Consider the following 26,869-nt stretch of genomic DNA (forward strand, 5'->3'; position numbering starts at 1 on the left):
CGCACGATGGATAGATTTAGATTAAGTTAGTTTCAGCAAAACAAAAATTCATGATCTGATTCTTCCTTCTTCATATTGCATGACTTTCCTGAACATCTTCAAAAAAGAGAGGGCCAGTGAGGTGTCTGTGGGTTGGATGTGTTGGCAGATTGGAGTGGTCAGTAGTGGTTGCATCTGGGTAGGGGTGGGGGTTGGTGTGCTTTTTAGATTTACTTTTCTGCCTCCTTTTCTCTGTATCATTCATCGTCTTTTCTACATTGGAAAATCAGTCTTGGGCCCAACACAGACACCGTGATGGATTTCAAGCTACAGAAGTGCAGTTATGGGGTTATGTAGAGACGTCCATGGTCAGCTCTCATGTGCCTGTACTAGCCAGCTCCAAGCTCTCTCTCTGATCTTACACTAAAGCTAGTGTTGTTTCTGTTATGTTTCCTTCTTTCCCTCCCTGCCTTTCCTCCTGCTTCTCTCCCTCTCTCCTTCTCCCTCCTGGCACCTCCTCCGCCCCCGCCCCCCTTAGTCATTTCCCAGGATCTCCTGTATCATTATCTCAAGAATATCATGTCCTGGGGCACCTGGGCAGCTCAGTCGTTAAGCGTCTGCCTTCGGCTCAGGTCATGGTCCCAGGGTCCTGGGATCAAGCCCCGCATCGGGCTCCCTGCTCCGCAGGAAGCCTGCTTCTCCCTCTCCCACTCCCCCTGCTTGTGTTCCCTCTCTTGCTGTGTCTCTCTCTGTCAAATAAATAAATAAAATCTTAAAAAAAAAAGAATATCATGTCCTGTTTGTAGCTTCTTCTATTAACAGTTTTTCTTTTTTTTTTTTTTTAAGATTTTATTTATTTGACAGAGAGAGTTGGAGCAGGAACACAAGCAGGGGGAGTGGGAGAGAGAGAAGCAGGCTCTCCGCTGAGCAGGGAGCCCAAGATGGGGCTCGATCCCAGGACCTCAGGATCATGACCCGAGCCGAAGGCAGATGCTTAACAACTGAGCCACCCAGGCGCCCCCTATTAACAGTGTCTTAGAGACATGGAATTATCATCAACCGTCAACTTTTAGGACCCTTATTTCCTTAGACCGGAGTAGAATTAATAGACTAGGATTATTATATTAAGTCGTCTCTTTTTTATCCTTGATAAAAACAATGTGAATATGCTATCAAGTCAATTGCCTGATCGTTCCAGATGTGAGTAGCAATTTTATGAACTTATTAGTAAGAAGTCGAAATGATTTTACTCCTGACACCCAGCTGATCTTTCTGAGTTTAATTCAAAATGCTTTTTTCTTTTCGTGCCTCCTTTTTCTCTGCGTTGCCTTTACTTGAAAGCACTTTTTCTCCGAGATAGGGTTTGCTTGACACAGTTATGTAGTAGGAGACTTGGAAGGTGCTGGATCTTGATGGTAATGAAAACCCATGAGAATTGTCAGTCATCTTTCTTCACAATTGCAAAGGAAGTGGCAGGTGTTAAAATCTTTTTCCCATTCCATATTTTGATGGAAAAGTCTAAACACTTGTCTAATCTGCTTCCCCTTCTCTATCTCTACTTGATTATAAATCTCAAAACATGTGTCTTAAAAGTTTTCATTTATCCTGTTTCTGGCTCTAACACTGACTTCCTTAAAAATTGGAGTGCATTCTAAATCATTGCATCCTGTCAAGTGTCCTGCCTGTACTCAGACCTCCGGTGTGATGTATTAGGCATCCGTAAGGTGCTGCTGGCTTTGTGGGATTTGTCCTGTAGTGATTAGATACCCATCTTCTTTCTTCAGACCCAGATATGCTGAACAGGAGTAGAGCACTTGAATCCATCACTGGCAGGCGCTGCTTGCTTTTTTGTGTCACTTTGACTAGATAGAAGTTGCTTTAGTCCATGAGAACTGTGCAATTAACAAAGAATTGCTAAAATTTCTGGCATGGCTGCTTGAAGTTTATATATGCATGAAAAGATATTTTAGCCAATATAAATATGAGGCTTGTAAAGCCTTTTTTTTTACAACCGAATTCCATGTAAGAATGACCTTGTTTTAAAGGCGGGCTGTGTTTTTCTTTTCCAGCATGTCAAACCCCTGGAAGACATGGCCACAGGCCATGGGATTTCCCACTCAACAGAATGCCATTTTATGTTTGATCCCCAAAGAGTTTGGAATTGTTGAGATTTTATGACTGCCTGACATTTGTACTTAATGTACAGGCCGTGACACTGAACAGTGAGAGCTGATGGGCACAGAGATCAGCAATGGAGTTTCTGTTACTCTTACGGGGGAAGCTGAAAGAAAAGACCAGAGGGTTTCCATGTGGTTTGTAGTCTGGACAATTGCTTTTGCTTTTGCTGAGGACATTGTTAAAGGAGTAGATTTTTATCTTCTTAAAATGTTAAAATTGGAAGGATTTTCCATCAGAAAGAGAAATTTCCCAGAAAAGAGGAAATTTTATTTTGCGGTCTAATTACATGAAGAGATGCAAAGTTATGTTGATCTGTTTCCTACTTTGATTTAAACATACAGATCTTTGATTGCATGGGACTTTTAAGTTAAAAAGACCTATTTTGAGTAAGCTTCTGGACAGAGAAATCCAATTTTCAACACAAACAACATAGCTTCATTCTCTATGATAGTTCTATAGTAATTTTACTGATTTATGATGAATATATTTGTTATCTGAAGAGAGTTTACAATGAAATGGAATTACTTTATAGCGAAAAAACTCTTTTCAGCTTGAAGTCTTCATATGGAGAGTTAATAGTATGGGAATAGAAATATATACACATTTTGTGGTTTCTATTAGATGAATAAAGCATGCCTGACATTGGTTGGTTGTTGTCATTGGTAAAGAATAAAAACTTGATGTGGCTTCTCAGAGCAATAGGTTCTACTGAATGATCTGTTATAAGACCAGGATGATGCCTAAATATTTGAATGTTAGGGAGTTAAACATAATTTCCAATGAAACAGACAAAATGTCTGGTAAAATCTAATTTCTGAATGTTTTGAACAGTGACCCATTCCCAAAGGAGGATTTGCCTTCTTGAAATGATATGTATGGATTTATTTTGTATACCTTTTCAGCAGTGGTGAGCTCACCCTTAGGGCATTTCTGCATATTAAGTCACTTTTGCAGGAGATAATTAGCCATGTATTATGCATAAGAAAGCAGAATAACGGGGGGGGGGGGGAGGCGGGGGGCGGTGAGGGAGGGAGAGCCTGAAAAATTTCTAGTGAGCAAGGGCTTGAAAATGAAGAATCCATTGTGTAGCCACATTTTACTAGTTTAAAATTGGTAAGATCCTGTCAGAGTTTAGCTTATTGAGGATGTTGCCTTTATGCTTCTAATTAAAAAAAAAAAAAAAATGTAAAAGGCAATAATTATAAGGACTTTTAAAGGCCTTCTCATGGTCTTGGTTATTCCAACCCTAATTTCTCACATTTTCCTACGCTGGCAGGCACCACTAAATAATCCAGGGCCCTGTGCCCCCTCCCGGGCTGTTGCAGAGCTGGCATGCCTCCTGGTGACAGCGCTAGAACTGTCAGCCCGGATGCTTTCTTACCCCTTCTTTGCTTCTTCCCTTAGCGTGGGCCATCTTGGATACGCCAGGGCTCTGCTTTTCCAGGCCTTTCACTGCTCTTTGGCCAGTTACTTCCAACTCAGACCATTTGTTTGAGATGTTTGCATAAGTATAAATATAAATACATGGATGTATGTGTGTATCCATTTTCTCTCGTGACAGTTGCCAGCTTCTCTCAGGAAAACCTCTTCTTTTTTCAAAAAAATTTGTAATAAAAAGATCATGACCCCATTTCTGCTGTTCCATCCCTTTTTATGGCAATGTTAAACCTGTGTGTATGAAGTCTATATTTAGCAAATAGATTAAAATAGAATTTGCCAGTAAAGAGAAGAGTTAGAAATAAGATCAAGATGAGATCTCAGATAGAATCAAGTGACTAGTCAGGTTCAGAGGATTTCAGACTTCTTGGAGTTGTGTGAATCATCTGTATCGACTTTTTTTTTTTTTTAGGTTGAGGACCTTTATTTATTCATTTTTAAAGATTTTATTTATCTGAGAGAGACACAGCAAGAGAGGGAACACAAGCAGGGGGAGTGGGAGAGGGAGAAGCAGGCTTCCTGCGGAGCAGGGAGCCCGATGCGGGACGTGATCCCAGGACCCTGAGATCATGACCTGAGCCGAAGGCAGACGCTTGATGACTGAGCCACCCAGGCACCCTTTATTTATTTTTAGTTCGCCTTTTCACCGAAGGGCGGTTCACATGCAGAAAAGTGCACATATTACAGGTGTACAAATGGATGAACTCCCACAAAGTGAACATCTATACTCAACAACCACCCAGCACAAGTCATAGCCACTCACACGAGAGTCAACTACTCTCACTTCTGTCGCCATAGACAACGGTATCCCTTAACACAACAGGAGTATAACATGTAGTCTTTTGAGTTAAGCTTCTTTCACCCAACATGATGTTTTTGAGATGTATCTGTAGTGTTCTTTTGTTTCATTGCTGTATAATATTCCAGTGTATGAATTTATCAAAAACTTCCACAGATTGATTTATCCACTTGACTGTTGGTGAACATTTTCCTGTTTCCAGTTTTCAGCTGTTAGGGGTATTCCATGTGAATATATACACATGTGCATATTTCTGTGTGGCATATTCCTGGAAGTGGAATTTGCTGAGCTTTAAGGAATATGTTTTCATTTTAGTAGATACTGCCAAGCAGTTTTCCTAAGTGTACCAATGTAGATGTTCATCAGTGGTATATGGAAGTTCTAGATGCCCCATGTTCTTGCTATTATGCATACTTTCTTGCTGTTTTTGTTTGCCATTTTTTTTTTTTAAATGAATTTTTTTTTTTTTAAAGATTTTTTTTTTTATTTATTTATTTGACAGAGAGAGACATAGTGAGAGCAGGAACACAAGCAGGGGGAGTAGGAGAGGGAGAAGCAGGCTCTCCGCTGAGCAGGGAGCCCGATATGGGACTCGATCCCAGGACCCTGGGATCATGACCTGAGCCGAAGGCAGACGCTTAACGACTGAGCCACCCAGGTGCCCTTTGTTTGCCATTTTGATGGCTGTGTATTAGTGTCTCATATGGTTTCAATTTACATTTTCCTGATGGTTAATGTTGATGCATACCTTTCATATGTTTGTGACCATTTGGGTATCTTTTGGGAGGAATTTGTCCAAGTTTTTTGTTGTTGTTGTTCACTTAAAGAAAAACAAAACATCTTAAGTGTCTTTCCCTTTTTGTTCATTTCTAAAATTGAACCAAATATCAAATCCACTATGATATTTGTTGGGGAGGGTGAGAATCATGGAAATGTTGCTCAGATAGAAGTATGTATTTGTTCATTCTTTAAACAAATGTTTTTTGAACATCTCTTACGTTGTGTACCTTTACAGTGGTAAATAATGGTGTCTGTCTTAAAGAATTTGCAATCTAGTTGGGTATTAAGGCAAGTAAAAAAAAAGCATCAAGAGGACTTGGTGTTAAGTGCTTTGATAGTTAGGAACAAGAAGAGAACCCAGTGAAAAAGCATAAGCAGGTACGCATAATGGGCTCTCAGTTTAAGAAAAGACTTCCCATAAAAGAAGAAAGGGAGCCAAAACTTAGATGAAAAGTAGGAGTTAGCTAGATGAAAATTAGGATGGGGAGTTGTGTTTCAGGTAGAAGAAACAAGATCATGTTTGAGATGGCACTGCCAATGGAGAGGAAGGGTATATTTGCATGTATGGGACTGGGGCGGGGGCAGGGAGTGTTGTTTAAAAAGTCTTAAAGTAGTTCTTAATTTATTTAATTATTATTTACTGAGCACCTCTCATGTGCCAAGCCCTGTGTAAATCACAAGGACAAAGGGTGGGTAAAATTATTATCAGCAACAGTAATGATAATGACTAACATTTACTTACTGCTTCCTGTGTGCCGGGCATTGTGCTAAGCACTTTACTTATATTTTTGCATTTCATCCCCGGAGCCATTCCAACATAAGTGCTGTTATTATTCCTGTTTTATATATGAAAAACTGGGTCCTAGAGAGGCTGAGCAACTTCAGTAAGCCCTAGAATGCCCCACAGCCATTGAAAATGCAATTTAGTGGGGACTTCAAGAAATTGCACAAAGAATTATATGTACAAATTGTAATTGCATTGAAGGTTACATACCATTAAGTTAGCATTAATAGTAAGAGTTCTAAGAAGTTGAAGTCTATGAAATAGATTAAAATTAGAGGTAGGAGGGCCTGGCTGAATCAGTTGGAGGAGCATGTGACTCTTGATTTCAGGGTCCTGAGTTCAAGCCCCACACTGAGTGTAAAGATTACTAAAATAAATAAACTTAAAAAAATAAAATCATAGGTATATAATACTATAAATACTATATATGGTGTACTAATACTATGTATAAATTGCTACATATGCAGATATTTCTATCAAATTATGATAATGCCAAGGCAATAAACTATAATAGTTAGGAGCATGGATCTGGAGTGAAAATCCCTTGGTTTGATTCCTGACTCCGTTAGGTATTATTTAACTAACAGTGGCAAACTCAGCCTCTCTGCTTCACTTGGAAAAACATTGTCTTAAATCCCTACTATATTCATTTCAAAATTTGGTGATCTTGTGAGGAAAAACATTCAGATTTGCCTTTGGTCTTTTCCCTGAAAGTTTCAATGTGCTGAACACTACCAAAAAATCATTGGCAGACTAAGACCTTATAAAGTACATTACTTTTGGGCCTGGAGAAAATTTTTGGATTGAACTGAAGGCACTGAAAATAGAAGGTTATAATTGAAATGTCAGCAAATATAACTTTAACAATTCCAGTCGATGCTACTGGAATATTAAATATACCTGTTAAATACATTTTTTCTTTTCAGTATATAAATTTTAATATGCATCCCATATCTCTCCAGCCATATTTCCTATATCAGTAGTCCCCTGTGGCAATTTTTATCTTTGAACACAAACTATTCTTGTTCAATATTTGAGTAGTGATAATGGGTTTTATCCTATAAATAACAGCCTTAGTACCCTAAACTACAGCCAGCATAACTTTACCATTTGCAAGAACTACAGTGTTTTATATTCCAAATAGCAATTTTATGTTTTATTCATTACCCATAAACAAAGGCAGAACACATGAAGAAAACTATTTACTGGTACAGAATGGGGCAAATGTGCTACTGTGTTAGTGGGGTGCCCTCTGTCCACTGGGCTGGCAGGCCTGAACTGCTGAAATTCAGTCTTCCAGGAGCCTTCTAGAACATTCTGAGGATGCAGATTACATTTGAAGTAGCAACCTAAGTGTCTCAGGACTGCTTAAAAACTTCAAGCTATGGAAGAATCCTTGAAAATTTTACTTTGTTCAGAGCCAGTTTAAGAGGTTCTTGTCCTCTCTGCTGGTTGCCCAGTAGATTACTTCTCAAACTTTTTCCTCAGGAAGGAAATAATCCCAGGTATGTGGTTGAAAGTAGCCTGCCACAGGTAGTAGATGTATCCTGACTCTCCTGTTTTACATCAAATCATACGATTTTTGAACTGTATTCGTAATACACTCAGTTTGTTTTAATGTAAATTTTCAAAAAAAAAAAAAGCAAAAACAAAACCCTACAAGTAAAATTGATGCTTCTTTAAGAAGCACCATGTTTTTATTGTGTGAATTTCTGTTCTTCTTGGCTCACCATGGCAAAGACCCAGATAGATCTAGGGTCTCTCTAATTTGTAATTTCTTGGCCTCCTAGGTATTTTGAATCTGAAGGTCAAAACAGTGCAACACATCTCATGAACTGGCTGATGTTTTTGTGTTGTCTGGTTTTTGTCAGTTCAGCATTGCAGCCATTGTTTTTTTAACTAGAAAATTTCGTAAAGGGCTATAGATTCTTCATTTCATTTGAACGTAGCTACAGGGCAGATGTTGTCAGAAGTTGAGTAGCAGTGGCCTTCTCCGGAGAGGGCAACCTTTCTCCCTCCCACTTCTAGCTTTTCTCGAAAGGCTGCACTCCTCTGTTTCACCCTCCTGGCTCCTGTTAGCATTTAGATTTGTAGCTCCCTCAGTAAATGAGCGCAGAGCTTCCCAACTGGCGTGCTGTGGGTGGTCACAGGTACGCTGAGATACTAATTTCCTCAGACAGTTTGAGGATGTTTTGAAGTTTGGAAGCACTGAATTTGCCTTCTGGTAACTTCATGCATGGCCTAGCATTTCCAGGTTGTCCTAGGTTGTGGGTTCAGGAAGTCCACTCCCCTGGGGGCCTCCCTTGGGAGGTGTAGGGATCAGTCAACTCTTAAAGTCTTTCTGCAGATTTAGAAGAAATCAATCCATGTGCTCTTTACCAGGTAGACCCCCTCTCTGACGTCAAAGGTTTATTCACCAGTGAGCCAGTGTCTGTTGAGTATAGCCCTGCTTACTTGGCCTGACAGGGATGGGTCCCCACCTGAGCAGAGGAGAGATATTTGGTGGAGATCATGGGATTGAAGACATTGTCTCCACATGCACATCTGTGAAAAAAAAAATGAGGGTTGATAAAAGTTAATAATATGTGATTGTTTGTTAGGTACTGTCACATGTCTGTAAAAGAGCTGGAAAATTCCTTAAATGTATAATGAATTCTTTCACGAATTTATACATTATGAAGATTACAAACTCTGATTCAAGTTTGTTTACTCAGAGGACTGCCTAAGAAGGAGCACCAGTAAACAGAATGGATGAAGATGTTATTGTCAGTAGGTTTGACATTTAGAAATTTAGGAAGATTGTCTGGCCTGAGTTTCCAAATGGTGCCGTAACATAATATACTTGGCTGTGTTTAATGATGTATACTGTCCGATGCATTTCCCATCAGCTGGGGCAGGTATGTGATGCAGAATACGTTACATTGTATCTTATCGATTGAAATACAGCTACTTCTCAGGACGTTACAGTGGATGCTATGTTATATTTCTGGTCCTCTGGGAATCTTTTAGTTTTAATAGGCTATGAGAATTATGGAAAGCCTTTGACACTTTGAGTTCGGGCATGGCTGTACGTGAATGATTGTGCTTTGGGAAGACACACAGTGCTTTTGAGATCACTTTGCAGAGTTTTCAAAGAACTGAAGATTAATAAACTGGTGAGATAAAAATCAGGTACCAGCAAGCATCAAATACATTCTGCACAATTATAGCACTCCAAGGGGCTCAAGATTGTGCTCAATTAACAGTACAATTGGTGATACATTTACATCCAAATACATTAAACACTAGATTAAACAAGAAAACATACCTTTGGGGAGTTTAGTGGACAAAGTAGACGTGTCATTAAGGTCTATATAAAATATAATTAGAGGCCAGGAAAATTCCTAGTGTGTCGTGCAAGGCTTTGAAATGTGGGACCATAACCACTGCCCAATAGAAATATAATGCAAGCTGCTTAAGTAATTCATAATTGTGACATTACAAAGTAAAAAGAAGCAAATGAAATTAATTTTAATCTATTTAACCCAGTATATTCGAAGTATTACCATTTCAACATATAAAATGATAAATGAAATATTTTAGGGTTTTTTTTGTTTGTTTTTGTTTTTGTTTGGTAAAAAGTCTCCAAAATCTGGTGTGTATTTCACACTTAGAGAACAGCTTAATTTAGACCAGTCATATTTCAGATGCTCAGTAGACAGACACATGACTGGTGTAATCGCTAGCAGTTTTTGGCCTTTAGTTTCTGTAGTACTGCAAGCAGAGATTTTATACTATTTCGATTCATACTTTCATGGCAATTTTTTTATTATTATGCTGAAATCTGTGCTCTCTGAAATCTAGCATCATTTATTTTTAACAGGACTAGGGATTTAGGGCTAGGATAAGTCCTGTTGATTCAGTGAATGAGTGATTAAAGTTCATAGTGAAAGAGATCAAGAGGTGGATTTCCTAATAAGGGAGTAAGACCAATGATATTAAAGAGGCAATAAAAGAGAGAGTGAAGAAGTTATTGAAAATCAAAGTCTGACTTATTCTGGAATAGATATAATATTAAGTAATTAAGTTTTTAAAAATAGAGCCAGGGCACCTGGGTGGCTCAGTCGTTAAGCGTCTGCCTTCGGCTCAGGTCATGATCCCAGGGTCCAGGGATCGAGCCCCGCGTCAGGCTCCCTGCTCCGCAGGAAGCCTGCTTCTCCCTCTCCCACTCCCCCTGCTTGTGTTCCCTCTCTCGCTCTGTCTCTCTCTGTCAAATAAATAAATAAAATCTAAAAAAAAAAAAAAAATAGAGCCAGATAATCTCCATAAATAGGAATTCTGGATAATGGATTTTCAGAGTGAACTCTACCTCTGTGGGTTTTAGTTTATTTGGATCATATTATTATGAAAAATTATAAACCCATCCTCTGTTGCCTCTTTCTCCGTACAAGGAGAGTATGACATATCAATGTATGTTTTCTGGAAATCTGGTTGACTTTAGTAACTACTTTTTTTTTTAATTGGCATGATTTAATAATAATAATAATAATAATAGTAATATAGGATACCCAAGAAGTTCGTAGGCCTTTTTTTTTTCTGATCTCCTTTGGGATCCAGCAGATTCTGTGGCTTAATAATATTACTTCTGTGTTTTAAAAACCAAAGTAGTATTTCTAAATAAAAAAAAAATCTAAGAATAACTACTGTTTTTATGGAGGACTTTCAGCAAGTTGCATTTCTTAGGTTACCCAGACATGACAAACATCCTGCAAAGTAGACATTAATATTAGCCATTTCTATGGATGTGGAAAAGGTGAATTTTAGAGAGATATGCCTAGTCCATAGCCCTAGAATTTGCAAGTAGAAAAGGTAAGTTTTGAATTCAGAGCTACAGGCTGCTAAATCAGGCATCCGGTGAATAAAGTGATTTAAAGAAGTTTAACTGCTCCTGATGAACTCTGCAGTAATTGTTTATGGTCTTAAAACAGGAGGGTTAACTTTCCGGTAACATCTAGGCTTCTTGGACCTCTGGATTGTGTATGGGAGTGTTCTTACACAACATCTCAGAGCAAACCTACATTGAAGACTAAATGCACTGGAAAATAGGAACTCTGTTACACTTTAATTTAGACCTTTTAGTCCGCAGAGCAGGCATGGAAAAGGCTGCCCGAACAGCAGCAGCAAGCAAGACTCACGCCGGCAGACGCTCTTGCTCGGAATCGAGACTGCAAACAGCCGTCTCTTTGGTGGCTGCTTGGTCCAGCCACAGGATGATGCCGCAGTGAGGATTTGTGCCATTGCAGTGCTTGGTGGCACTCCTGAAATCTGGCCACATCTGTAACTTACATGACTTTGTTCTGGCCTAGCATGTCCGTCAAGCTCACAGCTCACACGCTCCTGGGGAGAGGCACTCTGGCATGAGGAAAAGAGTGTGGACTCTAGGATCAAAGGAGAGTGTGTTCAGATCCCGGCTGTGCACTTTGATAATCATCACACTCTGTTTCTTCACTTGTAAAGTGGAGGTTAATACCCCTTCTTCGCAGGGAGGATTACCTAAGGTAATGTGTGAAGTGCCTGCCACACTGCCTGGCACATACCTGATTTACGGATTATATTTTTACTGCTGAGATACTATTGTAAATAATAGACTCCTTTAAATTACACAAGACAAAGTGGCGGATTCATTTTTGCGCATTCATTTCTGGCTGTGGTAAAACTGTAGGGAAAGAGACTGTTTACAGTCGCCGATAAACTCTCTTGTAATGCGGTGCTTTATGGAACTGTGCTTGGAAATTGGAAAGGAAATGCTCCCTGCTCACCTTCAGAATTCTCCAAGGCCACCTCCAGGGAATCATTCGCTACTGGTGTGTCCACAGGCTCAGCTGCAGAAAGAGTGAAAATACTTTACTCCATTGTCCTCTTTTGAGCTCCTAAAAATTTCTCTTCAGAGTGCCATCTAGTAAAGCTACGTGGCATGCTAAGTTACAATTGATGCATTAGTTTTCCATTGTATTCCTGCCTAAACCGGGATAGGAGCCCCTGGGAGTGAGAAGTTTGGTTAAATCATAAGTTCACCAATTCACAGTTAGAACTCAAACTCTGTCAACCAGTATTCATTTATTCCATTTCAGGGGCGCCTGGGTGGCTCAGTCGTTACGCGTCTGCCTTCGGCTCAGGTCATGATCTCAGGGTCCTGGGATTGAGCCCCACATCGGGCTCCCTGCTCCGCGGGGAGCCTGCTTCTCCCTCTCCCACTCCCCCTGCTTGTGTTCCCTCTCTTGCTGTCTCTCTCTCTGTCAAATAAATAAATAAAATCTTTAAAAAAAACCCAACAAAATCATTTATTCCATTTCATAGCTTATGCCTTTAGGACTTATGCATTCTTTTTCTCTTCTCTTTTCTCTTTCTTTTTAAAGTAGGCTCCACGCAGCATGGAGTCCCACATGGGATTTGAATACATGACCCCTAAGATCAAGAGTCGGACACTTAACTGACTGAGCTGAGCCACCCAGGCACCCCTATGCATTCTTAAAATACAGGATTTGTAGGTCTGCAACCTTATAAATGGAAGAAGACTTGAAGATCTTTTAACCCCTTCATTTCATAGATGAGGAGGCTGATGCCCAGACAGGTTAGCTAATTTACCAAGTGGTAATAATAGTTAATGGTAGTACTGCAGTACTATAAAGTGAAGGAAGAAGGACCATGTTGTTTTCTCCATCTAATTTGACACGAATCTCACCAATCAAATAACGTTTGGTGATGAGTGACAAGAATTCAGCATATTGCTATGAACAGTAGAAATTCCAAACAAAACGCATTGTATAATTTGCTTGCATTAAAAACTGCCGCTAGGTGTCAAGGTTATTCAAGGGAGTTAGGATATCAGGTGTGTTTCTAATTGCTTGCCCTCCTGTGGTCAAGAATGCCTCATGTAGCCCCCTTTTAATAATTGCTTGGTCCATGGGTGATAGCTCACTTTGGAGTGACTCATGCATACACTGGACACTACCCAATAATAATTTGGATAATCTGATTTAAGATTATGAATTGGTATAATCCAGTTTTCTCTTATAGGAAAAAATTTAAGTTAGCTTTTTTTTTTAAAGATTTATTTATTTGAGAGAGAGAGAAAGCTCATGTGCCTGCATGTGAGTTGGGGGAGGGGCAGAGGAGGAGAGAGAGGGAGAGAGAAAGAGAGAGAGAAAATCTCCAGCTGACTCCCTGCTGAGCACAGAGCTCAGTCACTGAGGTGGATCACAGGATCCTGAGATCACGACCCGAGCTGAAATCAAGAGTTGGACACCCAACTGACTGAACCACCCAGGCACCCCATAAATTAGCTTTTATGAAATGACAGATGTACAAAAATTATGTAAATCATAAGCTGTGCCTCAATTTTCACAGCTGGACATATTGATATATCTACCACCAAGACAGAAAATTAAAACATTACCAACCCAGAAGTCTCCTTTGTATTTTTATCTAGTCATTAGTACCCTCCAAATATAAGCACTACTTTGACTCCTGTCACCATCAATTAGTTTTATCTTTTTGAATTTTATATAAATGGAATCATGCTGGACATCCCATTGTAACTTATTAAAAACGGTTTAATTTTATTCTACATTGTGTTATGAATTTTATTTTTCATGTTCATCACTTCTCATTGCTGTATAATATATCATTATTTGACTGTGCCACAGTGTATCCATTCTATTGTTGATGGACATTTGGGTTGTATATATTTTTAGCTATTACACATAGGTCTGCTGTGATCTTCTTGTATATGTACTTTGTGAATATATATATACTTAATTATGTTGGGTATATATCTAGGGATAGATAGTGGAATTACTGGGTCATTAGATATGTATATGTTCAACTTTAGAAGACTGACAGTTTTCCAAATTATTTATATAGGTTACCCTTATACCATCAGTATATGAGACTTTTAGTTCTTCCACATCATCACTAGAACTTGGTACTATCAGTGTTGTTAATTTAATTTATTGATTTTTTTTTTTTTTTGAGACAGAGAGAGGTAGTAAGCATGTGCACGAGTCGGGGGTAGGGGGAGAGGGAGAGAGAGAATCTTAAGCAGGCCCTGTACCCAGCACAGAGCCCAATGTGGAGCTTGATCTCATAACCCAGATCATGACCTGAGCTGAAATAAAAAGTTGGACGCTTAACTGACAGAGCCACCCAGGCTCCCCAGTATTGTTAATTTTAGACATTCTGTTGAATTTGCAGTGGTATCTCATTGTGGTTGAGTTTACATTTCCATGATGACCAAAGAGGCTGAGAACATTGTCATGTGTTTATTGGCCATTTTCATAGAGTCCCTTTTCAAATTGCTCATTTTTTTCTTTTCAAATTGTCTACTCATTTTTTTCTTTTGGGTTTTCTATATTTTTTTATTGATTTGTAGAAGTTCTGAATATATTCTGGATACTGATATTCTGTCACATGTATTGCAATTATCTTCTGTCTATATACAAGTTGCCTTTCCATTCTCTTTATGATCTATTGTGATGAAGAGAAGTTCTTGATTTTAATATTATTCATTTATTAGTCTATCACTTATGATTAGTGCTTTTGGTGTCCTGTTTGTGGAATCTCTGCCCCTCGTAAGATTATGAAGATTTTCTCGTTTATTGTTTCTAGGAACTTTATTATTTTACCTTTCATATTTACGGCTATATTTATCTGGAGTAGATTTTTGTGTATGTTGTGCGGTGTAGGGGTCAAAATTCACATTTTTTCCTAATATGGCATTCTTTTGACTGAGCATCACTTATTGACAAAGCCATATTTTCCTAATTGCGGGACAGTACCACCTTTATCTCAATTGGGTGACCAATTATATGTGAGTTTATTGATCAGTTTATCTAGACTTATGTATCAATTCCAAAATATTTTAATTATTAGAACTTTATAAACCTTGAAATATGAAAATATAAGTCCCTTAACTTTGTCCTTTTTCTTTAAGATCACCTTGGCTATTCTTACTTCTTTACATGTTAATTTAAAATTTGGAAACTGTTTACAGTACACATACACAGGCACACACAGACACACACAGACACACAGACACACACACACGCACACACACAAATACATAGCCCTAGGATTTTGATTGGGCTTTTATTGATTGGTTTTTAAATTGATCTGTAGAAATCAATTTAAGGAGAATTTACATTTTTTTATTATTATGTTTTGTTTTAAAGATTTTATTTGAGTGAGAGAGAGCACGAGAGGAGGGAGGGGCAGAAGGAGAGGGAGAAGCAGACTACCTGCTGAGCAGGGAGCCTGATGATGCTGGGCTCCATCCCAGGACCCTGGGATCATGACCTGAGCTGAAGGCAGATGCTTAACTGACTCAGCCACTGAGGCACCCCATAGGAGAATTTACATTTTAATATTGAGTTTTCCCAGCCATGAACATGGTATATCCTTCCTTTTTTTAAGGACTTCTTTAATTTCTCTCAATAATGTTTTGTTTTTTCAGGGTAGATGAACATCTTTTATTAAGGTTATTTTTTGGTGTTTAATTCTTTAGTGTTATAAATTTTATTGGCTTTTGAATTTATTGTTATAGTTGGTTTTTTTGCTGGTATATTGAGTTTTGCATATTGACCATGCTAAATTCATGTGTTAATTTTGTGACTGTAGAGTCTTTGGATTTTCTAATACAATCATTCCATGAATAATTATTCTGTGAATAATCACAGTTTTACTTTTTATTATCTTTATTTTTGAAAATGAGTCTTCATGATACTGGCTGAAACCTACAGCATAAGTTGAATTGAGGTAGTGGTAATAAATATCCTTTTTCTGATTGCAGTGGGGAAAGCTTTAACATTTCACCATTAAATGTGATGCTAGTGGTAGATTTTAAAATAGCTACTCTACAACAAGTTAATGCAGTTGTCTTCTTTTACATCTATGGTTGATTTTTATTTTTTTTTTAAGATTTATTTTTAGAGAGAGAGAAAGAGAGACAGTGAGCACAAATTGAGGGAGGGAAAGAGGGAGAGAATCTCAAGCAAACTCCCCATTGAGTGTGGAGCCTGACACTGGGCTCCATCTTGGGACTCTGAGATTATGACCTGAGTCAAAATCAAGAGTCAGACGCTTGACTGACTGAGCCACCCAGGTGCCCCTAAGGTTGATTGTTAAAAAATGATTACTATGAAAAAAAATAATTAAAAAAAAAAAGAACTTATATTCAACTTGGAAAAAAAAATGATTACTATGTGTTCATTTTATCAAATGCTTTTTTTGTGTTTATGTGAAGAGGTGACAGTGCTAGAAATTTGCCTGTTGGGAGTGATGAGACTCCTCCCAGAGGAAGGAGAAGAAACTTCAGCTTCTCCTTAAAGGTCATGGTCATCAACAGGGGTCCAGACATTGCAATTTATAAATGATAAATTCTTGAAACCAGGAGTAACATGATGAAATATTATAAGTATTTGTTTGTAATGTGCACTGGAAAGAGCAGAGGCTAGAGACAGATAGATTTTTTTTAAATTTTTTTATTGTTATGTTAATCCCCATACATTACATCATTAGTTTTATAGAGACAGATAGATTAACAATAATCCAGACTTGTTAAATGAGGGCTAAGGATGCTGAGGTGGTGAAGGAAGATTATAGAAGTGAATCAGAAGAGGTTTTAGGAGGCATAAATATGACTGTTGTAATATGTATTAGAAAAGAATCTTCAAATTGATTCAAAGACAAGGTTCCAGTGTCTGGATGTTAATGGTTTTCACAGACTGCAATGGGAAACTGGACAAAGGATTTTTTTTGGGGTAAAGAATAATGACTTCAGTTTGGGGTGCTGGTAAGTAAGGCTTTTTCCCTATGGTAAGATGGTAAGCCATTTGCGTGTAAGGGAGCTATCTCGGCTGCAAATCTCTAGTGTCTATCACAATTCCAGACATGATAAGACTATCTGGATAAAAATCATAAGAATCTAAATGTTTGTTGGATTATTCAGTGATAATCTATGTGGGAAAACATAGAGTGAGATTTAGGTGGGAAATTAGGTTTAGAGATATTTATTTGGGAGATAAAAATTGAATATCTGGTAGCTGAACTTCCGAAGAGATCAAACAGAGAGAGAAAGCACATCTTAAAACCAACGAGAATTTTGGAAGATCCCCCTCTATATGTCATAAAGCGTTTTATGAACCTTAAAGTTGAAGCATATTGAAGTTGGAGGTTTATGAGTGAAAATAAAAGAAATGTCATTATATAAGTAAGCAACCAGCAGCCCTCAAGATGAAGGAAATGACTATGTCTTAGACAAAGTTTTGCATCCAGAAAGGTCTCCAGATAGTGTGTGGCTTGTTCTTGTGTGACACTTGTGTTCATTTAGATGTTGGTTGAATGCTGTTTTCAAATTAAAGTTGAACTACAGATTTGTGCATGTACTTCATAGCGCTATTCTTGATGACTCTAGCAAGTTGTCATCTACTTGGTCCTCATGAACAAAAATGCAATTATTTTCATCCTCTATACCATGGCTTTTTGCAGAGATGAAGTATGTGTCAAACCACAACACCTGGTATCTACTGTTCCCCAGATTTGCCAATGCTTTTTTAGCAGGCTCAGTGCTTTCCCAAATAGCAGCATGCCGCCTCCAACCTTTTTTTAGTCTTAAAATATATGATATGTGACGTCTTTTTCATTTTTGAATCCCTAGTGATTGAGAAGATTATTTTATAAATGAGAGAATTAATAGCAGTACATATGATTAGGTAGGGACTTTATAGTTCCTTTATATTATATATTTCTTTTTATTTTAATGACAGTTTAGAAAATTAACTGGTTGAAAGCATGAATTATTTCTGCTTAGATTTATTTATGGGGTAAACTTTATTATTTGGTTAATTTATTGAGATTGTTTAGTATTATGTTCATGTTTAGTATTTTCAGAGCCAGAAAAGACTCCGTAATTTAGTTGAATTTAAACACTCTGAGCTGATGGAAACATATTTAGCCAAAGTTAGGATAAATTAATTTTCAAATTAAGTATTTTAATAGCTGTTTGGGGTAATGGACTCAAGCTCAGTTCAGAAATACTCCTTTGAAATGTATTTTCAGAATTGGCTGGTTTATATTGAATTCATTATCAGAGAATACAGGTTATTTCTGATGTGAAAAGTGAAGTTTTTTTTGTATCTGTGCATATGGTTAGGTCATTGGTGAGGAAAAGGAAGAAAGGATTTTCATTACATTAATCTTGGGTTTCATGTAGAAGATTGTACAGAAATTCTACAATCTTAAGATCTCTAAAAACTTAAATGAGTTAATGAAAGTGTTACTTTCTAATTAGGGAAAAACTTTTAAAACATTGGCTTTATTGTAGTATTGGACAAGATTTCAAATGACCTCAGTTTTGGAATGTATTTTCCTTTTCTTTCATTGGAGAAGGGTCTGAGATTATGCCTTTAATTCAGAAATAACTCATTTTAGTCTGTTTAAGAGGAAGATACCCAAACTATCTTGTTTCAGTTGGCTTGCTTATATATTTTCCACAAATAGACATGCCTTTGCATGCAGAATAATACCAAGATTATTTATAAGAATCATCATAGCAGGATACATGGGTGGCTCAGTGGGTTAAGCAGCTGCCTTCGGCTCGGGTCTTAATCTCAGGGTCCTGGGATCGAGCCCCGCATTGGGCTCCCTGCTCAGCGGGAAGCCTGCTTCTCCCTCTTCCACTCCCCCTGCTTGTGTTCCCTTTCTCGCCGTGTCTCTCTCTCTCTGGCAAATAAATAAAATCTTTAAAAAAAAAAAAAAGTAACACTGATGAATCACAGACCTGTACCCCTGAAACAAATAATACAGTATATGTTAATAAAAAAAGAACCAAAAAAGAAAGAAAGAAAGAAAGAAATCATCATAGCATACTACTTAAAATCATGAAGACTAGATCCTGACTGCCTATTTTAAAATCCTGCTTTTGCTGCTTATTGGGCAAGTTACTTAACTTCTTTGTGTTTCCACATCTGTAAAATGAGAATAATAATACCACCTACCTCACACGGCTGTGAGGACTATCCAAGTAGAGTAGTTAGTAGAAGAGTTCCTAGGATGTGTAAGGCTGTGCATTTGCTGATGCTGCAACCACTCTTCCTCCTCCTCTTCTAACTACTGAGAATTAACACCACTCTACTCAGACAACGGAATGAATTCAGTTCTCTGTCCAGCAGCTTTCCCTCATTGTATCTCCCAAGAGGTATTTAGTCACCTGTGGGCATAAAGTTAGAGAATTTAAAGGCCTGTCTTTTAAAAATAAGATGTTTTTTGAATGATTCCATATTTAAATTAAAAGGTAAAAATACATTCCCCATGCATATTGGGGAAAAATACCTCTGAGCACTGAAGCTGCTTACTTGCGATAATTATTTGATAGTTATTTCCCTTGTGAACATTTCTTAACTATTAGGGTAGAGATTAATCCATATTTATTTATAGAACTAATTCTAGTTCTAGTATTTTGGTTTTATGTATGTCTCCAAATAGGATTTTAAGCCTGCGTTTGGCCAGTTTTTATTTTGAGATATCTTTCAATATGCTTTTGATGCTCCTTGGCTGCCACTATCACTTTTCAAAATTATTTTAATCTTCTGGAGTATTTTAAAAAAAAAGATAAACTTACTCATATAACTTACATACACTTCAGGAATATTTCTCTAGTCAGAGTTTTTAACTAGTGCTTGGCGGTGTGTGTGTGTGTGTGCACATGCGTGCACACACATGTATGTAGTATCTGGGTGTATTTTCATTGATTCATATTTGAATAATATTTTGAAACATTTCACGTATGAAGGTTGGGAATGTCTGAAATATCTTAAATCATGGAACGTAACAAAGTTTGTGAGAAAGGTCTTCTATAGTCAGTGTTTCATAGAATTAGCTTTTTATTTTATTTTATTATGTTAATCACCATACATCATTAGTTTTTGATGTAGTGTTCCATGATTCATTGTTTGCGTATAACACCCAGTGCTCCATGCAGTATGTGCCCTCTTTAATACCCATCACCAGGCTAACCCATCCCTCCACCCCCCTCCCCTCTAGAACCCTCAGTTTGTTTCTCAGAGTCCATCGTCTCTCATGGTTTGTCTCCCCCTCCGATTCCCCCCCCTTCATTTTTCCCCTCCTGCTATCTTCTTCTTCTTCTTCTTCTTTTTTTTTTTTTTTTTTTTAACATATAATGTATTATTTGTTTCAGAGGTACAGGTCTGTGATTCAACAGTCTTACACAATTCACAGATGTGAATTGTAGAATTAGCTTAAGTCACTTTAGTGTTCCTGATTGAGCACACCTAATGTAAATCCCTTTATACTGTAAGACAGCATACCTAAGACACTAAAAGTCACACTTTTAGGATTGTTTTTATTATTTACTTGAAACAAATCGTCTTTCTACATTATAGACTTCTTTTCCATGTTAGAGCCCCTCTTTAGGTGGCATGTGCTGGCTAGTGTAAATATACCAGTTCCCAGGATGCTGTGTGTGTGTGTGTGTGTGTGTGTGTGTGTGTGGTGTACACACTTAGTAAATTATACATGTTTGTACATATATATATGACTGTTCTGAGACTCAGATTTATATGTACTGATTCCCTAATGAATACCTTTTCCCTGAAATACCTCTTCTTCCCCACTTTTCAAGACTCAACTTTGTTTCACCTCCTCTGTGAAGCCTCAGTGGGTTCCCTCAACTTCCCACTATACTTTGTTCTTCACCAGAGTTCCTATGGTGTTATTGAGGATGTGACTTGATATAGGCTAGAGAATATGGACTTTGGTCACAGTTATTTTTATTGTAAAATGTGGGTATCGAATCCTAGGTCACATGCTTTGTACACGAATTTATTAAATAATACAAGCAGCTAGTCAGTGTTAAACATATGGTAAATATTCAATAGATGGTAGCTGTTATTATAATTATTTTACTTATTTATATTTGTCTCGCCTTTGTGAGCTTCTTTAAATCAGGTAGTGTGGCATATGATTTTTAATGTCCTCAGTTCCTGGCATATAGGTGATTCATGGATGAATTAACAGAATATATATATACCATGTAAGAAATATCACGATTATAAATCAGCAGACCTTCATCATCTGCTAGCAATTACTTGGATTATATTTGCTTTGACTCCCAGTTTCCATATTTTGCCAGTGTTTAAAGGAGTCTTTGATCCTTGTAAACAAGAATCAACCTAATATATCATTTGTCATTCTCAAGAAATAGTATTTTGATTTTCTGGTATTATTTAGTCATGAGAGAAACATATGGTTAAACAAGCCATTTGACGGTCTACTAATTTGCTCATCATTGAGAAATACTAATTGATAATGTATTTATTATGACAGCTTGCTATCTGTGGTGGGCCAGATTATGAGCTACGTAGGGTAATGATTGTGATGTCTGAATGCACACACTGGATTGATGAGTTCAGCTGGACAAAACTATTGTTCAGTAAGGCATTCGGCAACCCATAAGACATTCATTAAAAATATCAAATAAATCCTCTTTTTTTGTATCATTATATCAAAATGTCAGTAAAACAAATCTATTAAGCTCTTTGATCCATCCTTCAAATTCTATTTTAAAATCCGCCTATGTTAAAATTCCTCTGGGTTCAGATATTTGAAGAGATTGAACATAAAAAGTACCCTAAAAATATCTCGTTTGATATTTTCTAATTATTGTTAAATGTTTTGAGATTGCAAATTTCATTTAAATGTCAGCTGTAATTACATGTGTGCCATTTGTTTTTCCACTCAGGTTTTGCAGTTTGATGGAATGTTTTCCTCTACAATTTAATAAATATTTGTTTTATTTCACATGAATTAATTCAAAATTGGATAAGAGCAACATATTGTAATCAACTATTGTTGTGATGGACTAGAAAATAAATTTACTCCCTAAGCAAACTGTTTACTATGCATTTGAATAGAATTTATCTTGCTTAGTATTGACAAGTTAAACATAGAAGGCAATAATTAATAGGAAAGCCAAATATGTATACTGCATACTGAATAAGGCAACTTATTTTTCTTGACTATGTCATAGATCTTTAGTGTATAAAATTTGTATAATTACCCTGTAATATATATGCCTCGCTATGTGCAGACAACACTCACTGAAGTGAAATAGTAGAGAAATTCTTAGGCTTGTGTGAATTATGCATTTTTAATTGGTATCAACTGTGTGTTGATCATGATTTTATTTTCAGTTGTTTTCAAAACTGAAAGCTTGCTTTTTAATGTATAAATCACACAACCACATTATACTTGCATAAAATGCTAGGAAGTGAACTGGCACCCTATTATTTCATTTCTCCCACCAGCCCCTTAGAAACTCCACAAAGATTTTTAATATCTTTAGCATGATGGTTAAAAACACAGCCCAATAGAAAAGATTGAGAGAAAGTTGTCAGTGTTCTTTATGTGAATGCAAACGTGTGTGGCCAAGTTACTTTTGGCAGAATGTAGTGTTATATGCCGTAGTTTCCTGTGAGAGTACAAATCGCACATGCTCATATTTGTGTTGTAATCTAAATCACATAAATTAGACATATGAAGACAAAATTTAATCATCTTGTCAGTCCTTTGCAATACAAATCAGATTTTTGACTGTGCAGTCCCGATAAAATGGCAATTACACTTGAATATGAGCATAGCATAAATTACTTTTCAAACCATTATATTGAGCACAATATATGTAAAAGAAATGCTTAATTCATTTGCTATGGTTACTTTCTTTTAAAGGTTTATTTGTTCTCTGTCTGCATAGAATGATGCAGTGTAATGGTAGCTGAAAACAGATTAAAAGAGTAATTAATTTCCACGTCAGTGTGCTTTTGCTTTACCTCCTCCCTCTGAAAATGGGCTGTTTATTCAGTGAACTCTGTTCTTAAATGTTTGCTCAAGCTTCGGGGCGTACCTTACTCCAAGTGAGACCTTAATTCTTAAAGTTTGCTCTTTGCTAATAGTGAAAAATTCCTGAGTGGAAGCATAATTTCAGAGAAACAGCTGGAAATAGGGAAGAACATTTTTATAAAGGAGAATTTTCAATTGATTTCTGTGTAACTAATAGAATTCCATAGGGATTATTATTGAATTTTTGGTTATTTAGGACCTGAAATCCCGTCTCCTATTTCTGTTAGCATCATTGAATTCTCTTAGTGGAGGAATTGGAGACACTGTACTGTGAGAGCCCAGGGGGGGTCATCCTGTCGTCTGTCCCAAGACCTTCCTGTAAAAAACACACAACCCGGGTTGACAGTAGTCTTGAGGAAGTGTAACTTGGATTCAAGTAGGTCATTGTTTGTTCCTAGTTCTCAGGAAAGTTTTAGTGGAAATAGGAGTTTGGGTGCTTGACTATAAATGTAAGGAGTAGGGTTGGGACTGACATTTGTTGAATAATATGTGCCAGAGTGTGTGGTGAGTACATTGTACCTTCTCCTTTTCAATGTTCATAGTTGCCTCCCCCCAACGAGATTTTATTTAGTTGAGAGAGCACGCACGCGAGCACAAGCAGGGGGTGGGAGGAGGGAGAAGCAGACTCCCCACTGAGCAGGGAGCCCATTGGACCTGGGGCTCCATCCCAGGACCCTAGGATCATGACCTGTGCCAAAGGCAGATGCTTAACTGACTGAGCCACCCATGTGTCCCATGATACAATATTAATAAATGAGGAACAAGGGCACGCAAAAGTTAAACCGCTTGCCTTAAGTCACATTATTGCCAAGTGTTAATGCTGGTGTTCATTCTGTTTGGTATTCATGTTCAGATCTTTTCCCAACATGAGAAAGCACAGTCTTTCCCAGATGGAGCAGAGCATGTCGTTAATTCATGTGAGATCCTGAAATTGTGGGTATAGAAGAGTTCTTGGTGTTTGTATATCATCACCTGAATTGCCTGATGAGTCAAAGAAAAGGGGTGGAACTTTGTGCCTGAGTTTTTGTCTCAAGGAAGGGAGGTAGTGCTAGAAAGTAGGTGTGTAATTATAAAATATATCCAGGAAATAATCTACCTTGAAGGTTTTTGTATTTTCTTTTTTAATTCATCAGGTCTTTGCTATGATGGTCTTGTGTTAATAAATTTAATGGAAATTGGATTACTTATTATAAAGATACTGCTTTCTCTGTGGACTCTACCTACCCTAGTTGAAGTGATTTCTGTTAAAACTTTGAGAATTCATGAGATATAAAGAATAATGATCACTCTTTAATTACAAATCATGAAAATTATATGTATTTCATATGTAGACATTACTTAGAATGTAGAACCATATTCCCAAAATGGAAAATAACGAACTGTCTTTTCCTATTTGTGGTGAGAGGCGTCTCTAAAATTGGATATTCGTATAGACCTAAATTGCTGACTACTTATGGCCTATGTTAAAAAAGAGTGTCTGAAGACTAGTTTGCTTCTCTATAGAAAATGGTTTGTGCCACGGAAATCCGTGTATCTTTTCTCAGCAGTAAGACGTCTCATGCTGTACAAGTTCAGAAGAGATACGGTAGGTGTCACCTGTCACCTAGCAACAAGCTCACTGCTTTGTGTCTTCAGCGTCTCTTTTCATTTTAAGTCAAAATAGCTATGAAAACGTAGCACTTAGATATGCATTTATCTCCAGAAATATTTAGATTAACCTTCAAATATTTTTAGTTCCCAAGATAACTCACTGCGACAGATAAAACAGAAATAACTTTAAATGAAAAAAGGCAACTTATAGATCAAAAACCTTGATGCATAGCAAGGCCAAGATGGATCTGTTATATAATATTGACGACTTAAATTCACAAAGCCTGCCTGTCGGGTTCCCTAATCGGCTTTAAAAGTTATATGAATATGTATATAAACGTTTATTACCTGATTTTTTTTTTATCAGCCCTTGAAAACACAGGATCACAACTAATGAAGCAATGATTTGTGAAACTGAATCTAGAAGACAGAATTCCAAATGGAATTGCTGTACCATTACCAGAATTCAATTTACTTGAAACAGAGCAACTAAATTACCTTTGGGCAGAGCGTGGAATACCCTGACTAGTCAGGTGTCTATAAACACCTCTAAAAGGTGTTTCTCTTTCTCTGTTTAAAGACACATAAAAGGGATTTTCAGAGGAACTAGTAACAAGTGTACTTATGGGTCCTGAAGTATGGTGAATGTATTAAACACTCACCTTTAAAGATGGAGAGCATAATGGATCATTTAAAATGTGATGAAGAGCCAGCAGCTTGTTACTACAGGGTAATGATATAGTGCCCTGAAGTGTAACTCCTTCTTCATTAAGGTGGGTAGCAGCCACATGCATTCTGGCCAAGGTCAGTTGTCCAGGGTACTAGGAAATTTTATGGGAGAAAACAAGAGTTAGAAAGGAACAGGATTTAGAAGATGATTGATTCTCTATTGCTACAATTTCTCCAGACTCACTGTTAAAACAGGAGTATTTACTAATGGTTCTAGGCATCAATATTTTTGTTTAAAAATCAATCTAAACTTCTTTCCAAAATGTAATATTTTGTGCCTTTTCTTATTTCTCACATTTTTTTTGTGTGTGTGTTGAAATAAGTGACCAACCCTTTGCTTTTTCTTTACCTGACAATTGAGAATCATTTTTGGAGCCAGGAAAGTAAGCATCAAAACCATGTACGATGAATTTTTGATGAGGACGGTGGCCTTTAAAACTTCCGTGCTTTGAGAAAATTTACTGGATAATTTTACAAACCTATTTGGCAGACTTAAGCAATCTTTTAATTAGGAAATTGATGAGATATTAACTGTTGCTGGAAATGTGCCATTTTCCTATTTTATATCATGGCTTGACTTTGATGGGGATTTGGGGAACAACACAAAGGCCCCTTAGCATGAATAAAGTAGAGATTTGTCTGTTTTGTGGCCTCAATTTTGGGAAACCCTGTTGTTTTCTTGCTTAATATCTGGACCACTGATTAAGGAGTGAGAATTCCTATGTGAATGACAACACAGATTGCTGCATAGACATGACTTCAGTTAGGGTAGGTGGGGTAGATAGAACAGGTTATTTCTGTTACCACTGATTCTGTGGAGAAGGAAATTGGGACTCAGAGAGGTTGAATGAATTGTTTCAGGTCCAATGGCCAGTGGGAGACAGAGGCGAGATGAGGGATCGGTCTTCTCAGCTCTAAACTGTGTCTTCATTTGCGTTACTTAAAATATGAGGTGCTGGAGGGGAGCTGCAGAGCAAGAGATGAGCTTGCACACTCTTTGAGGAGCGTGAATTGAATGGAAAACAAAAGTTAGCATTATACCAGGCTCTCGTCAGGTATAAAACATACAGAGGTATACATTGAAGTTGTAGGTGGTTGCAGAGATAAACCACAAAGAACCATGTTCAGATGTGGAGCTCTAAGGAGTTTTACAAGGACCCTGACATTATCTAACTAGTTACCTTGGGTACGAAATTAATCTCTGATCATCATTGTCAAATGGATCTTAAAATAGTTCATGTACTCAAGTCACAGAACTGCTTTCAGTACAAATTACATCACTAGGCTACTTTGTAAGTCCCCAAATGGTGTCAAAATGTGGGATATTGTGTTAGGTATTGTTCACATAATTTAATGTTTTAGTCAGCAGATTAATTTTATCTAAAAATACAAATTCAATAATGGAAGCCCTAGTTACTTGGATAAGAAAAATCTGCATGATGGATAGAAACATGAGTTTATTTTGTTTTTCTTCTGTTTGTCATTACTAGCTTCATTTACTCATTTGACAAACATTTATTGATCCCCCTGAAATGTGTGAGGTAATGTGCCGTGTTTCGGGAAATAAAGAAGCACTATGTTAGCAGTGCTTCCTTTTCTGTGGGGAGTATAAATTGGTGTAGGATGTTTAAAAAGATATTTTG

At 37.3% G+C, this 26,869-nt stretch overlaps 1 protein-coding gene and 1 long non-coding RNA gene across 4 annotated transcripts in view; one reads left to right on the forward strand and one right to left on the reverse strand.

Annotated features, from left to right (window-relative positions):
- KLF12 (KLF transcription factor 12) overlaps positions 1-26,869 on the forward strand; it is a 575,200-nt gene that overhangs the window by 263,312 nt on the left and 285,019 nt on the right. The gene's annotated exons all lie outside the window — the stretch shown is intronic.
- LOC144381470 (uncharacterized) lies at positions 8,339-19,054 on the reverse strand. Its single transcript, XR_013446712.1, has 3 exons — positions 18,989-19,054; positions 11,756-11,818; positions 8,339-8,501 (listed from the first exon to the last, which is right to left on the reverse strand). It is a non-coding gene; the product is annotated as an uncharacterized LOC144381470 (long non-coding RNA).

The sequence above is a fragment of the Halichoerus grypus genome, chromosome 4, assembly GCF_964656455.1.
Source record: "Halichoerus grypus chromosome 4, mHalGry1.hap1.1, whole genome shotgun sequence".
NCBI classification, from domain to species: domain Eukaryota; kingdom Metazoa; phylum Chordata; class Mammalia; order Carnivora; family Phocidae; genus Halichoerus; species Halichoerus grypus.